This window comes from Eptatretus burgeri, chromosome 10 (genome assembly GCF_056783735.1).
Source record: "Eptatretus burgeri isolate ZD-2024b chromosome 10, Ebu_testis_v1, whole genome shotgun sequence".
In the NCBI taxonomy this organism is placed as follows: Eukaryota; Metazoa; Chordata; class Myxini; order Myxiniformes; family Myxinidae; genus Eptatretus; species Eptatretus burgeri.
This window is the reverse complement of record NC_140970.1, coordinates 97,239,193-97,244,877: the sequence shown is the minus strand read 5'-3', so window position 1 is coordinate 97,244,877 and position 5,685 is coordinate 97,239,193.

Here is a 5,685-nt window from a genome sequence, read left to right as displayed (position 1 = left end):
CGCACCACTGTCCATCTGCTGTCTCCGGAGGCTCGTTTCTTGATGCAAAATCTTCGCGTTCGCTGTTCCAGTTCCTCGGCTTCCCCAAACGTTCCAATTCCTTCTTGACGGGTCCAGACGCTTGGAGTGGGCGGGCTTTCCCGGCCTGGCCGAAACCCCGCCCAGAAAGGCGGACCCCATGAAGGCCCTTTTATTTCCAATCAGGACGAACGATGACGGCAGCTTCGCCAAGGCCCTCCCCGACCTTGGGGATCTATAAATTACGACACCATCCTCAGAGTAGAGTGAGGGAGTCGGAGAGTTTGTTGTTGGTTGAGGGAGGAATAGGTTCACTGGTTGGATTTGAAAGTTCATTCGTTCGTTCGTTCGTTCGATGGTTGGTTGTGAGAGAGAGCTGTAAAGACCTCGACCAGGCCTCGGTCGGGTCCTGCTCCTGTCTGCAGCCCTGTTCATACCTTGGACTCCACGCTCTCCACCCGGGCTCCTTCGCAGACACGGTCTCCACACGTGTGGCTGTGGGCCGAACTGCACGACCTCTGTCAGGTGCAGCACCACGGAGCATCCCTTCCCTTGGAACGTTCAGGTACCAAAAGAACTGCGACCTCAGCTCCCTCCCTCCGTGGCTGTAAAAGTCCTTTGCCATTCAACTGGGTTTATTTTGTCCGAGTGTGTGTCTGAGTGTGTGGCACCTGTCCATCAAGTAAAAACTGTTTAAGTTTTGATTACTGTAATTCTTGCCTGTATTATTCTCGTGACAAGTCTGCTCTGTGTCCTCTTTTGTAAGTTGCTGTAAAATTGTCGCACTATATCTCTCTTCTGCCCACTGCAAAACACACCAATAAACCTGTTCCTGTGCCACATGTTTTTCCTCGCTTCGTGTAAATAAATTGTTGTAGAAATGTTCCCAGTACGTTTTTGTCTTTTCCTTCATTGGTCCAGCATGGTTCGAATCTGAGTTTGGCCGGGTTTTTATTCCCGATAATCTGTACATTCCAGCCGGTACGTCCTTGGCAGGTCCGCTCGGCTGCATCCGAACTGGAATGGTAGTTGGTCGTTGGTCGAGTGATCCGGTTCGGGCAAGGCGTATCGAGAGCGTAGTTCCCCGGTAGTCGAAACTGTGTGGTTAATTAGGTAACTTGAGTCGAGACAAGTGGACCCTACACGGTTGAGGTATTGGCGTCCACGGTCGGTTCAGCGACCCGCCGTGTCAGGGAATTATCCGTGAGCGATGGCCTACAAATCCCGGAGTCTGGTGGGAGACGACGTAACTCCCCCCACCTCGTGGTCGTTCTCGCCACTGGACCTCCGGCCCGCAACCATATATAGTGTTACGGTTCTAGGAACCATATGCGTACAAACATACAGTTGTCCCGAAGTTAGTTATGCCATTAGTATATGTGAAGATAGATCCCTTCCTTGTGTGTAGTGGGAAGACATGGGGGTGCATTGCGATGTTTTTTTGGTTAGGTTAATAAATCATTTTCTCCCATTTTATTTTATTTCCCCTTTTATTTGAGCCACAGAACCTTCCTAGCGCTTGCAGCCCTCAGTTCGCTGGCCACATCGTACCACTGTCCACCCGCTGTCTACAGAGACTCGTTTTTCCGAGGCAAAATCTCCACGTTCGCTGTTGCAGTTCCTTCTCGGCTTCCCGAAACGTACGCAGTGTGGCTGCACCGTCATTCACCTTCCCCAAACACGCATGGAGTGGGCGGGCCTGGCCGAGGCCCTGCCCAGAAAGGGCGTACCCCATTAAGGCCCTGTCCAATCAGGACAGACGATGACGTCTGCTTCGCCATGGCTCCACCCCCGAGCTCTGTCATCTATAAGATACGAAGCAATCCTTGGAGTAGAGTGCTTGGAGAGTTCGTGAGTTCGGGAATTCGTTGGTTCGTTGGTGGGTTTGGAGTGAGAGAAAGAAGGAAGGTGCTTGGCTGTTCGTGGGTCATATGGAAAAGTCTTGAGTTATTTGGTGGTTGGTTGACGAAGGAGGTTGCGGTGGAAGGATTGGAAGTGTGCAGTTGTTGAAGGAGTCGTGGTCACGGAGTGTCTGCCCACGTCTCACCTCGGCGGCCTGCCTGTTGTGCTGGTCCGCGTGCACCCGACTGTGACCGGGTCTCTCATCGGGTCGTCTGCTGCCCCGTTCCCACCTTGGACTCCGCGCTCTCCACTCAAGCTCCTCCACACGAGCGGCTGTGGTCCAAACTGCATGACTGTTGTCAGGTGCCACACCGCAGAGCACTCCTTCACCCGAAACTCTCAGGTACCGAGAACTGCGACCTCAACTCCCTCCCTTCCTGGCTGCAAAAGGTCCCTTTTTCTTTGAACTGGGTTTATTTTGTCTGAGTGTGTGGCACCTGTCTGCTAAGTAAAATTGCATAAGATCTTTGATTATTGTAATTCTTGCTTTTATTATTCTCGCGTCAAGTCTGCTCTGTGTCCACTTTGGTAAGTTGCTGCATAATTGCTGCACCCCACACCTCTCTCCTCTCTCCCTTCATTACACACCAATAAAACTTTTTTATGTGCCACATGCTTTTCCCCGCTTAATTGAAAATTAAATAATTATAGAAATGTTCCCAGCTCGTTTTTGTCTTTTCCTCCATTGGTCCAGCATGGTTTGGATCTAAGTTTCGCCGGGTCTTTATTCCCGATAATCTGTTCATTCAAGCCGGTACGTCCTTGGCAGGTCCGCTCGGCTGCATCCGAACCGGAATGGGAGTTGGTCGTTGGTCGAGTGATCCGGTTCGGGCAAGGCGTATCGAGAGCGTAGTTCCCCGGTAGTCGAAACTGCGTGGTTAATTTGGTAACTTGAGTCGAGACAAGCGGACCCTACGCAACACGGTTGAGGTATTGGCGTCCACGGTCAGTTGGGCGACCCGCCCCGTCACGGAATTGTCCGCGAGCGATGGCCTACATTTCCGGGGAGTCTGGTTGGAGTCGACGTAACTTCCCCCATCGAGTGGTCGTTCTCGCCACCGGACCCCGGCCCGCAACAATACACACACACACACACACACACACACACACACACACACACACACACACACACACACACACACACACACACACACGGTCTGTCTTAAAAGTAACGGGGCTGACCAGAGACATTTTATTCCAAAAAATATATTGAAATAACAGCTTGTCCCCTTCAAAATAGTTTCCCTCCAGTCTTACACACTTGTCCATCCTCTTCCACACTTTGATGCACCCCCAGAAGGCTTCTTCTGCAATCCTCCAGAGCTCCGTCGTCACGGCCCTTTTGATGGCCTCCACATTAGGAAATCGGGTCCCCTTGACCACCGCCTTGAGCTTGGGGAATAGTAAAAAAAAAATCACAAGGGGCCAAGTCTGGCGAATATGGGGGTTGCTCCAGAGTTGGCACGTTCCTCTCCGCCAGAAACTGTCGGATGCTCAGGGCACTGTGAGCAGGTGATTTGTCATGGTGGAGCACCCAGGCGTTGTTCTCCCACAGATCCCTCCTCTTGTCCCGGACTGATCTCATGAGGTGCCAGAGGATCTCCTTGTACACGAATTGATTCACTGTTTGACACCGTGGTTGAAACTTGAAGTGGACGATGCCCTTTTGTCAAAAAACGCGTGATGAGCATCACCTTGACCTTCGACTTCGACATCCTTGCTTTCTTTGGTCTTTGTGATGCCGGACTTCTCCACTGACCACTCTGCCGTTTGGTCTCGGGATCGTATTCGAATATCCATGATTCATCGTCAGTAATGACTCTCCTGAGTCGGTCTGGATCGTCCTCGAGGCGCTCGATAATATCTTGACAGACAGTGACTCTTTGCTGTTTCTGGTCCTCGGACATCAGCTTGGGGACCATCTTTGCACACACCTTGAGCATTTCGAGATTTTCAGTGATTATGCTCCAGACAGTGTCCATGTTGATGGAAAGTTCCTCAGCAATCATCCGCACCGTGAGTCGACGATCTGCGCGCACAATCTGCTTCACTCCCTCGTTGTTTTCCGTCTTTCTGCTCGTTGAAGGTGTTCCAGACCGTGGGTAGTCTTCAACCTCCTCCCGTCTCTCTTTGAACATTTTGTGCCATCTAAATGCATGTGTTCATGACAACGTTTCTTCCCTTCTACTTTCTGCAGCATTACGAAGGATTCGGAAAGTGTTTTTCCAATCTTGGCAAGAAAGTTCAGATTGGCTCTCTGCTCATGACTCGAAGCACGCTGATTCAGACTCCAGACAACGTGTAAACAACGACCTGTAAAAAAAAAACAAAAAAAAAAACACACACACACAATGAGCGCAGTCAACCATCACCAATCATATGTATTTCTTGAATGTTGCGAAAGACTGTGACGCAACCCGTTCATTCAAGTTGTGTAAGTGGAGCACACAGCAGGCTCAGTCCCGTTACTTTTTAGATGGACCTCGTATAATAGACCGCTTCTGTGATCGCTGACATGCATTACTTGTAATCAAAATAAACTTTGCTTCTTCCAAAAGTAACTGTGATTCAAAGGTAACTTCATGATAACTCCCCTTCCCCACATCATGTCGACCCAGATGCATTGTAGACAACTATTAGAATGCATTTTTGTGTATAAACCCTCATGTTCGTCATATTTTCTCACCTTTTGCTGCAAATGAAACTTGAACCATCTTCACGACTTCAAAAAATGAAATCAGAAGGTGAATTCGAGTCAAGATAAAGCCATGAGGGAGTCTGAATGGACTTTATATCACAGGCCTTAATTACACTTAAAATGCATTTTTGTCAAAAACACATTGTCTTCCTGGTTTTTTTTGCATCTGAAACTTACACGATCTCAGCGAGGAAAAAACAACAAAGAAATCAGATATCGAATTAGAGTTAAGATAAAGCTGTGAGAGTGTAAAAGTGTGAGCCTTTCAAAATAGTCCACACGGAGTGAACAAAATGGCGGCGATTTGATTTTGAAGCCCTGCCCTGAAATTAGAAGCCCCTCCCTGAAATGAAAAGCCCCTCTCCAAACGGACAGACAGACAGACTGGCACAGATTACTTACAAGATGTGGGTATATATGGGAATAAGTACATGTGGGTTCATTCATAATCCCAGTATTCCATTACAGCTGCGGAACAAACAACTAGATTTCAAAACAAGGAAACTCATCATTCACAAAAATCAGTCCATCCCAAGAATGTGGCTGACTTGAGGCAGCGGCCTGATGGAACTCGACCAAGTGCACACAATGACATCTGTCGGACAGGTTGAATACATGAAAAATTCAACAGACTACACAATGCAGTTTTACACAAACGTGAAGATAGTAACCAAGAGAAGGTATACCAAACCCACTGAACAGAAAATTTCCAAAGACAGGTGCAAATGAAAGATACAATGCATGAAACCGAAACAGCAAGAAATACAGCCCCAACGACAGCAAGCAAGACAAAAGAAAAATATAAAGAGAAATATAACAGATATACAATGACAACTGGGAGAACGACAAAACAACAGGAAGATTTATTAAAATAAATAAATACATAAAAAGAGTTCGACAGATTGGGAAGAGACAAAGAAGGCTCATCACAATGGCAAAGAAGATGTCAGTTCAATTGGGATGGAGAACGAATCGTTATTAATGCCCACGACCAGGGACACCACACAAATGGCTTGAAGAAAATGGAAGGACTCAGTCAATCAGAGAAGTGGAGGTTCCACAAGGTA